Source organism: Barbus barbus, assembly GCF_936440315.1.
Source record: "Barbus barbus genome assembly, chromosome: 5".
Taxonomy (NCBI): Eukaryota; Metazoa; Chordata; class Actinopteri; order Cypriniformes; family Cyprinidae; genus Barbus; species Barbus barbus.
The window spans coordinates 37631680-37643574 of record NC_136733.1 but is presented as its reverse complement, the minus strand read 5'-3'; the positions used below and the strand labels follow the sequence as shown (position 1 = coordinate 37643574).

Genomic DNA, 11895 nt, shown 5'->3' with positions numbered 1-11895 from the left:
AAGTCCATCTTCTGCCTGGATTTTTACTTTGATTGTTGTGATTTGTTCTCCTCAGTTACTCAGCACCAGCATTTGTTTCTCTCCTTGTGTCTCTCTCCCTCATTCCCGGTTTATGCCTCTCTGCTCTCTGGTTTGAAAGCAGATTGGTGAACGGGTATGTAAAACTGTTCCACCATACTGAGCCAAAGAGAAACTGTAGATGAGAGCTCAGAGCAGTTGAAGGATGGAACAATAGGAAGACCGGAGAAAGGCAGGTTGAAGGGAATGAAAGATGCGAGAGAGAGCAGCCTTCCGTGCCTGGCGAGCAGAGCCATGTCATGGGCAATTTGTCACAAGGTCGGGGGCCATGATGGAGGATGGCGACATCTTAACTCCCATGGAGCATCCCCACAGTGTCTATACTATCTGCCAGCCAAAGATGAGGTAATATTGCCTGCACCAGATCACACCAAAAATGTCTAGGCTTTCAATCAATAATAATCAATCAATAATTTTATTCCGGTCCTCACAAACTAATTTTCACAAAATAAATAAATAAAATACATTGTTACTGAAAAAGGAGTAGGTAGAAGCCTTGCTTATTATGCCTACCCTTTAGACATAATTAACTAAATGGGCGACACTTTTCACTAAGTTAAATAACACAAAATAAACAATATAACAAAAACATTTCCCAAAATGTACAAACATAATTAAAAACAAACATAAAAATGCAAACTATTTTAAACAATACAACCACAATTTATTTATACTAAGCCTCTCATTAAAAAAACACAACTTGACCCCAAAGATTTAGTTAATTACAGACCGATCTCAAATCTCCCTTTTCTGTCAAAGATACTAGAAAAGGTAGTATCCTCGCAATTATATTCCTTCTTAGAGAAAAATTGTATTTGTAAGGAATTCCAGTCAGGATTTAGACCTAATCATAGTACTGAGACTGCCCTCATTAGAGTTACAAATGACCTGCTTCTATCATCTGATCCTGGTTGTATCTCTTTATTAGTTCTACTGGATCTTAGCGCTGCGTTCGACACTATCGACCACAACATTCTTTTAAATAGACTAGAACACTTTGTTGGCATTAGTGGAAGTGCATTAGCATGCTTCAAATCGTACTTATCTGAACGCCATCAGTTCGTAGCAGTGAATGAAGAGGTATCATATCGATCACAAGTGCAGTACGGAGTACCTCAAGGCTCAGTACTAGGGCCATTACTTTTCACGCTTTACATGTTACTCTTGGGAGATATTATCAGGAGACATGGTGTTAGTTTTCACTGTTATGCTGATGATACTCAGCTCTATATTTCTTCGCGGCCCAGTGAAACACACCAAATTGAGAAACTAACAGAATGCATAGTCGATATAAAAAACTGGATGACGAGTAACTTCTTATTGCTAAATTCTGAAAAACAGAGGTGTTAATTATCAGACCTAAAAACCCCACATGTAATAAACTAGAACACTATCTAACACTTGACGGGTGCTCTGTCAATTCTTCTTCATCAGTTAGTAACCTAGGTGTGCTGTTTGATAGCAATCTTTAATTTGAAAGCCGTGTTTCTAGCATCTGTAAAACTGCGTTTTTCCATCTCAAAAACATATCTAAATTGCGACCTATGCTCTCAACGTCAAATGCAGAAATACTAATTCATGCATTTATGACCTCAAGGTTAGACTATTGTAATGCTTTATTGGGTGGTTGATCTGCACACTTGATCAACAAATTACAGTTGGTCCAAAATGCAGCAGCTAGAGTCCTTACTAGAACCAGGAAGTACGACCATATTAGCCCGGTTCTGTCAACACTGCATTGGCTCCCCATCAAACATCGTATAGATTTTAAAATCTTGTTAATTACTTATAAAGCCCTGAATGGCTTAGCTCCTCAGTACTTGAGCGAGCTCTTATCACATTATAGTCCTCCACGTCTGCTGCGTTATCAAAACTCTGGCCTAGAATAATACCTAGAATATCAAAATCGACTGTGGGCGGCAGATCCTTTTCCTATTTAGCACCCAAACTCTGGAACAATCTACCTAATACTGTTCGGGAAGCAGAAACTCTGTCAGTTTAAATCTAGATTAAATACACATTTCTTTAACCTGGCTTACACATAACACACTAATACACTTCTATTATTCAAATCCATCAAAGGATTGTTAGGCTGCATTAATAAGATAAACCGGAACTGGGAACATTCCCCATAACACATGATGCACTCGTTACATCATAAGAAGAATGTCATCTACGCTAATATTTGTCTGTTTCTATTCTGTTTCTCAGTCCGTGTCCAGATCAGATGGTGGATCGGCGCCGGGAGATGATGTATGTGGCCCTGATCGTCGGCGGAGGCCGGACACCCCGGGGACATATCCCCAGTCACCGTAGCCACCCGATCCGGTCCGTATCCAGCCCAGATGGTCACTGCAGTCACCAGATCCAGTCTGTATCCAGATCAGATGGTGGATCAGCACCCAGAGACGACCTCTACAGCCCTGAACGTCAGCGGAGACCAGGACACCGAGATGAGCTTTATTGTATCTATATATTTCACTTTATTGTTACTTTGTCGATTACTGAATATTATAAACTTTGTTTTACTTAAATTCAGTGAAAGTCTGTTATCATCAAACCATTTTTTGAAAACCCTCAATTCTATTTCCACTGTATTCAGAAGCTGTTCCAAACTTTTCCCAGAACAATATAAATTAGTATCAGTACAACAGTACAAACAACTTAGGGCCTAGTACCGAACCTTGCGGCACACCACAAGCAACTTTCATTAAATCTGATTTAACATTATTAATTTGTACAAATTGATGTCTGTCATCGAGGTAACTTTTTATCCAAGCAAAAGCTTTCCCTCTTATACCATATCGCTCCAGTTTCATCATTAATAATCCATAATCGATAATGTCAAAAGCTTTTTTTAAAATCTAGGAACACCCCCCACAGTATATTCATTATTATCCATTGAAGAAGAAATCTCTTCTACCAGTTCCATCAGAGCCATTTGAGGTCAACCTGTTTGTTCTAAAACCATACTGATGATCACTCAATAATTTGTGTTAATCTATAAAATTATCAAGCCTACGCACAAATATTTTCTCTAAAATTTTCGAGAACTGGGAAAGAAGAGAAATTGGTCTGTAGTCGGAAAAACAGTGACGATCTCCATTGTTAAAAATAGGATTAACTTTAGCTGTTTTCATATTACTAGGGAATATTCCTGTTAAAAAAATGTGTGTTCTGTATTGCAGATAATAATTTTTAGTCACATACCGATGAAGTCATTTGTGCTGTCAGTTATTACATGATGTTCTGTAATACAGAACACAAAGCCTTGTAAAAAAAAGTTTGATAATGAAAAGGTTTTTACCACTGACCAGATTCACGTAATAACTTTTAATGAACAGATTAATGAATGAAGCAGTGGAGAAGTGCAGAACAAAATATGGCTGATGAAAACAGATGGGTGCAGCAGCTCTCGGCTTATTGGTTGTGGAGGATGTACGTGACTATGTCATGAATAACGTGCTACCTCATTGAAATGAAGTGGGTGGTCAAAGAAAGTGGGAGAGAGAGGAATAGAGAGAGAGTGTGTGCAATGGAAACCTATTAAGGCCCTTTTTGTGATTGCAGACAGGCTTTTCCCATTGGAGGACGTGGATACTCATGCAATAGTGTGCGGTCAGGATATTGTGCTGCATATGAAGTTATGAACTGTTGGAAGGAAGACGGGAGATGAGGTAAATTAGGACAAGAGAGGAATCAACAGTGAACCACAGTTGCAAATATTAAAAGATTTAATTTGATGACTAATCATTTAGAGCCCAATGAAGCAATACCGTGGTTTGTTAATGTTTGTTCAATACCGAGACAATGTAGTCGCCACTAATAATTAATCCAGTGCAGGGTCATATGAAGAAATTCTCTACTTTTGTTTTGTCATACCATCGAATTCAACTGACTAGCAGCTAAAGAGAATCAAATGGGGGGTGATTCAAACAAAAACTTGCTGGTAAAGCTTTCACGCTGACCATAACTGAGCAGATATCATTTAAGCAGACCTATCCTGCACACACACTTACCAGCACACACATTTGTTATTCACATGCATACTACACATCATGATCACAAAGAGAGAGAGAGAAAGAGGAAATGTTCTCCTCATAAATATTTGGACTCAGCTTAATTGAAAGAGTGTGTCAGGCCCAAAATCTGGGCTGATTTTAAACATTCTTGTGCTGGAATCTATTCTCTTCCTAAATGTCTCTCAGGTGTCTCCTCGAGCTTTTGGGAAAAGAATTAAAACAAAGTCTTCAGCACGGGACGGTTCTGACATATTGCTTGACCTTCATGAAGAGTTAGAGGAATATAGCACGATACTTGCAATCCTATCAAAAATATCATATTTTTTTCATCTCCTGTGATTTAATTATACTGTACTCTTCATTGTCCAGTCCCAGATTGCAAAATAACTCTGGGTAACATTCACCTGCAAGTTCCATATACTGTTCCACAACAACAGGTAAACAGTCAACTGTGAATAACATTACAGGGTCTGCAATAAAACGTGTTCAACCATGACAAATAAATTTCATGATTCTGTCAGTTATTATTGGACTTTGAGTAAGGAGGATATATACATACATACTTACACACACACACACACACACACACACACACACACACACACACAGCTGGGCAACGATTCCAAAATAATCACAAAGTTATTTATATGTGTGTGTACTGTGTATATTTATTATATAATGTATACATATAAGACAAATATGTTATGTTTATATATTAAATATTTATAATATAAATTATATGAATATCAATATATACAAGTAAATATATGTAAATATTTAAAAATATATATACATGCATGTGTGCATGCAGTACACACACATGTATAAACAAAAACGTTTATGTTGGATGCGATTAATCATTGCCCACAGTTACATATAATAATATAATTACATATAAGGCATATAATTATGTAATTTCCCAATAGTGGAGACACAACTTTAGTACAACAGTAACAAATTTACTGTGAGATAAGTGTGTCATCAAAGTTTAGTGACAGTGTTTTTTGAGAACTGGACTCTAGTTGAAATTTGCTACGTTATGCAGTGCTCTGGGTGAAACGTTGTTTTGCTAATCAAATCCATTTGGACTCCAGAGAGGGCTTTGAAACTAAAATGATGCAGAAAAGTTTTGTGCCAAAATGAAGAAATTTTCATTGTGCATATATATAATATATATATACATATATATATTTTTTTTTTTTCTAGCTTTGCACTTTGCTCTTTTGATGTTGGTGATACATTAATAGGATAGTTCACCTGAAAGTGAAAATTTTGTGATAATTCACTTTCTGTGAAACACAAAAGAACAGATTTTGAAAACTGTCCAAAATTATTTTATTTTTATTTTTTCAGAAGAATGTTGTTTTGAACCCCTCTGACTTTTATTGTGTGGACAGTTGAGATATTCTTCAGAATGACATAAGGGGGTGTAAATTATGACAATTTTTGTTTTTGAGTGAACTATTCCTTGCCTGCATGTGCTCTGACATGTGACAGATTTCACATTTCAGTGCTCGCACCAATATGATGACTGAGTGTTCAAGACTACAGCATAAGACCAATGATCTGTTACCTGTTAACTAAGATTCTGAGCCAATATCCAAAATAGATAAACAATGTTCTTATCTTTCAGGCGTAGTTGAGTGGACCTTTGTCAGACAAGTGTCTAAATCCTTAAGCCACTATACAAAAACAGTGCAGTTCTGGCCAGATGAGATATTACGGCATTCTTGATCTTTGGAAGAGCACATCGGAAAGTAGGAATCAAGGGACAAATCCTCTTGCCGGGCCAAGTGATGCACTACCTGCTGGTGTTTGTAGTACCATCACAAACAGCAGCCAGAATCCCGGTGATGTCCCTGTGAATGCTGTCTCTTTGATGCCCGGCCAAGCATCGAACTCTTCAAACACTCAGGTGTCAGATGGGGACAAAGCTGGTGCCACGCTCCTGTTCTCCGGAGTCTTCTTGGGCCTGTTTGGTATGACATTCACGGCTATGGGGTGGACAAATTACAATTTCAGCCACAGCTACGACTGGACACAGCTTCTGGGGCCAATTCTGCTGTCAGTAGGAGGTACATTTGTGTTGATAAGCATCTGCAAGTTCCGAATGCTGTCCTGCCTGAGCTGCAAGCAGAATGATGGAGAGAGAGCACCTGAAATGGACCCTCTGCCACCCCTTTCAGGACCATCGTTCATTCAACCAGCCAATTACTTTCCACAGGGCCACGATGGCCCAGTACATCCCACCCCCGTACACCTCCGTAGTACCAGACCAAAGTCTGGGTCCTTTTAATGGTTTGCATTCAAATCACCAGCCATTAGCAGCCACAGTATTACAACATATATCCAGTGGAAAACCCTGGTTTTAATTCTAGTGAACATGAACGCTACAGCAGAGCAAAGGGAAAACAGGTAATTATTGTAATACTGATATGTGCATTACATTAATTTAGACACCTTGAGTCTAGAAACAGCATTAATATCAGCTTGAGCTGATTAAAAAAATGACTGATCACTTTTTGGTTTTAAGTATCATAAATGATGGGTTTATTAAAGATAATATTGCAAAGAAATCAACTTGAAAGACTAAATAAGAGAACATATTTACTGTAACTGATCATTCACATATGTTTTGAGCTGTAACGTCTATTTTTAAATAGGCATAAACCTCAAAGAAATGCTATGTGAGCAAACTTGTCTTATTATTGAATCATTCATTGTAATAATTCAAATGTAACTCAGTATTAAGCCAATTTTTTAATTAAGATTTAAAAGTTCATAGAGCAGACCATAACAGTGGAGGTCCTTAAACTATGTAAAAATAAGAAGGATGTAAGATCATACGCCTGTTTTGAGGTAAGATTATATAACTTCACAAGCTTCAATCAATGACTGGGAGGGGGTTATTTTTATGGAGGTGAAGTATTTTATTTAAAATGTCAGTGTTTTTTATTGGCGCTACGACTGTTCCTTGGGATAAATTGCAGGTTTCTAAACTGCTTTAATAAGAAGCAGATTAATATGTGAATATTATATCAAAAGTTACAGATGTAAACAAAACAAATTCTCATGTAGACTGATTCATTAAATAACACTCAAATAACGTAGAGTAAAGCTAGCCAGACACCTTTATACTATTATTTGCGCCAAGGGCTGACCAAAGTGGATTAATTATACATTTGCGGGTTTTGTTGCAGGAATCGCAGTGTCTCAGATGAAGAAGAGGAGGAGCATGCTTACAAGGACCTCTTCCACTCCTGATCAATGAAATACATCTTACTAAGAACTTTTCAAATAAGGCATCCATTAGTATTTGTGTTATGTAATTTTGCTGAGAGAATATTAAATAAATTAACATATTTGAAAAATATAGGCTGGTATATGATGTTTAAAGATTCTTTTACACATTACAAATAAATACTCCTGATATTTTTCTCAGCTCTCTCGTGTCCTCTTGGGCTCCTGAGAACTTCATGGCACACGTGAGCGTCCTGTGAGGGCCACATGGGGGCAGAAAGAGTGAGGAAGTAGGATACAACCAAATTCCTAATTCGCCAACACTGGGGAAGGTGGTGTATTTTACGCGTGTTCGTTTTAATAACAGAAAGTTTGAGTTTTAATCATTTCAGTAACCAGCTATGTTAACATAGTTGATCATTTTACGTGATAAAGGCTGTCTGTAGTGGAAGGATGCTCTAGTAAACTGAGATGTGCTCGTGCGTCTTTTCTTAGAATCTTTAACAGAAACATTTCATGTCTGTTGTTTTAGGAAATGTGACGCTATATTTGTTTTGACATATTTATGGGTCGATCTTTTTTATCGATATATGCTCAGTCAACACTTAACATAAATACCTTACAAAACATTGATTTTAAATCAACACAACGATTGAGCAATTAAAAGTAATGTTCGATCAGTGTGTCCCAAAAGAAAAAGTAAAAATCGAAATATTACATGCTTGCATAATTTATTTTTTCCTTGTATTAGCATTTAAATGATGTTTGTTAAAATCGTTAAAGCTTGCTGTATTATTTACATAAATAGGCCTACCTAAATTATTATTTTTGTATTCTTATTTTATAAAAAATACATGAAACTTGGGCTCTGAAAACATAACAGAGTGTGTGTGTGTGTGTGTGTGTGCGTGCCACAATGTGTATAGGTACTGTCCAACAGAAGTGCATAATAAAGTACAAAGTTTTTTAACATGATGAAAAGCTTGTTTGGATGAGCTCTCAATTTACATTAAACAGGAAAATCTGCTTAGTCATATAATACCAAAGCTATCGTTTACTTTTTCTATAAAACAAACAAACAAAAAATAATTTCAGTTTTCTTTTGCAAATCCCCTTTATATGTATTTTTTCGAAATACAAACAGCTTTTGTTTGGTATATTTGTATTGCAGACCCTACTCAATATATTGGTGTTTTAAAATGAGTTTATTTTAAACTTTCATAATGTATATTAAATTACAAACGCGAGAACAAATAAACAATATTCCATTTTTTTTATGAAATAATTGGTGTTATTTGGATGTTTTTGTGCAGAGTAAAAGTGACAGAAAGCAAGCACTTATAAGTAAGCTTTCTAAACAAGAATAACTGAGCAGATTTCGCAGTGTGGAGCATGCTTTTAACATTTGTCATCTCTGCCTCAAAGTGTAACAGCATCTGCTCAATGGGATTGAAGGTCTAATGCAGGGCTGTCTAAACTCGGTCAGTTTAGCTCCAACCCTAATTAAACACACCTGAAGCAGCTAATCAAGCTCTTACTAGAATCGTCCATGCAGGTGTGTTGAGGCAAGCTGGAGCTAAACTCTGCAGGACACCAGCCCGTATTTGCTTGTCTTTTGAGAACTACATGACTTAAATATGGAATTTAAACACTTTAAATGCATAAAAAGTTTGGCTTGTCCATTAGTTTAGAGTGCATATGAATAAATATTTTTTTTAAATGCATTTTTGTTATTAGGCTATATAATTAAAAGTTTCCTTACACTACTGTGTTATATTTGAAATGCACCGCTTCATCTGTTACTAAATGACTGCTTTGGTAAATTGTGTTAGATGACTTTTTATTAAAGAAAGAAAACAGTCTGACGAACACAATATCCGTTCCAGTTCATGTGTTTTTACTTTTGAGTTGACTTTCAACCCACCAAATGAAAGTCTTTAAAAGGATAGTTGACGTGGTGTGACAGCAAAAAATCAAATAAAAATTCGACATTTTTGCTATGTCACCCCATAGACATTATTTGTCAACTACCCAAAAATACAATAGAAAAAACTCTTTCCCTCTTCTAAGCCAGAACGTCCTCGTGCTGAATTCTGTATAGGCATATTAATGTCCAACATTTTAATATTGAAATAGCTTGATTTTATGAGTGGATAAACAAATATAGGCTAATTAAGCAGCACGATTTTTTATTTTTTTTGCATTGTTGGAAATATTGACATTTACAGTTTATAATCCCATTTTTTCCACTGTTTTCTCAGTGTAATTTATTCCCATTAAACGCACTCTGCATTATACGATTAGATCAGATTAGCCAATCTATTTAGGCTCAAGGCATTAAAGTAAGTCAATTAACAATTAGGCCACCTATAATATATAAAAATATCCTACCTGACGTTAAATAGAATTGCTTCTAAAAATCAGCCGACAACGCTTTATGCCTTAATACATTTTAAACAGTGTCCTAGGATTTTTATTGTGCCTTGTATCGAGACCGCAGTGCAATGTGAATTTCATTAATTTCACTGAGCAGTAAAACACGGGTGGCCGACAAAGCTCATTTTTGGAGAGCTTCGCTTTATTTATTACAGAACACGTCTTACATCTGAACTTGTCCAGATGAACTAGGAGGAAAGTAACAATATGTCTCCATTGGCTGTCTGGATTTTAGATCGACATATGACACAGTTTATAGTAGGCTATCTAACTCACCTTATTGGTTGCAGGTTTTGTTTATTGTCCAGCTAATCAATTTGCGTGAGATTCAATCTTTACAAAAAGGATGCAGTTAAAGCATCTCTGCACCGAGAAGGTCTATATATTACCTTGAGGAAGCTATCTAGGTAGCAGCACATTTTTGTTTGGCTATTACTAATATTGTGTTAGCTTATGGGCTTTTTCTTTAATGTGATGGATATTTACTTTGTTTATATACATTAATATAATACAATTAAAAATTGAATTTTTGAAATGTTGCCAGGCGTTTTTGATGACTTGACTACATCATGTCCACATTGATCTTTTTACCCCACAAACAACATAAATTGCAAATATTTAATTATATTAGTGTACAAATGTAGCCTACCAATGATGGGTTATTTTTATAGGGCTCTTAAAAGCACAAAAAATGACTCATATTTGTGCATCACCCTCTCATGGCAATTTCTAATTGTTTTCAGTTTTGGCGATTTGGTGCCTATAAATTGTGTGAGTTCATCTCACATCAGCTTCATGCTTTTCCCCTTCTCTTTCAGTAGTAGGAAATTCACCTCATCGTCCCATACACTTCAGCCAGCATTCTGAGCAGTGACATTAATGGCCAGGGGAAAATATAGCCTACACTTCAGGCTATAAGCTTTCATTCATTCATTCCTGTTTGTATTCTGAAGTTTTTGCTTCACTGTCATCAATTCAGTTCATATTCAATTCAATTTAAAAAAAATAATCATCAGAAATATTTAAAGATTGTCATGTACCAGCAGGGTCTAATGCCAGTTTCAACACTGTTGGCTTTAATCAAACAGAGCACCTTTGGGAGGAGGCAGTTGATTTTATTCAGATGGTACATCTGATACTGTATATGCACATGCAATTTATTAAGAATAGAGAAAGCAGAGCATATATGTTATATATTAACTTATAAGTGAAATCCACTGCTAAATATCTGAGTCTGTGGGAGTGTTTTGCTTAATGCCAGTTTACTGGTGTTACAGTCTGTCACCATAACTGCGAGATGCCCGTCGTGCTGGTGGTCTGTTCAACACGTGACATACTGCTCAGAAATGCTAAATAGCAAGAAGGGGAGAAAAGGACAAATGGATTCCATGTTTTGAGCCAAACACAGTGGAGCAAACCGAAGGGAGAGAGCTTTGTTGTTTATGAAAAACATGTGAAACCAATCAAATCCAAATTATCCTCCCGCTGTTCATGTTGCTTGCAGAGCCAGCCGCCCCTCTAGAGGTACTGCCACCCAGATAGATAGAGCATCACTCACACACTCTCTATTGCTCCATACTGGTTTAAATACTCATATTCTGTATTCTACATACATAGACTTGAACTAATGGTGTGCACACTTATACACACACATGCGGTGCATGAATGGCTGGTCTATGCACGAGCGATCATACGCATTACCATATGACTGAACGTTAACACACACACACAGAGTTTGTTTGGGGCGCATCTGACAAACCCCAGGATGATTAGATCAATATGGCAAACAGGAAATGATTCACAGACACTGGAGACTCTCACAGCTCATTTACATAAAGCCTCAAACACACACTGTACGTATATATAAACACATGCACACAAACGGATCTGCTGATTGTACCACTGCTCATTTACACTACTTTTCTGAAACAGGAAGGCTGCTATTGAGACAAGTGTCCCCCAACACACACATTATTGCATTTTTCCCCCTCCATTTTCTCAATACAGTGATCAATGAGGGAAGAGTGCTACCTTTTGAGAATCTGAGTTATGATATAGCGAGTGCTGAAATGAATGTTTACTGTGTGCAGCCTGTTTGATGTGTGAGTGCGAGGGCCTT

General features: G+C 36.7%; 1 pseudogene across 1 annotated transcript; it reads left to right on the top strand.

The window, feature by feature from the left end:
- Positions 1-5811: 5811 nt before the first annotated feature.
- Positions 5812-7364, top strand: LOC306869530 (transmembrane protein 174-like; annotated as a pseudogene). The gene is made up of 2 exons: positions 5812-6515; positions 7301-7364. The product of its transcript is annotated as a transmembrane protein 174-like (transcript).
- Positions 7365-11895: the final 4531 nt, after the last annotated feature.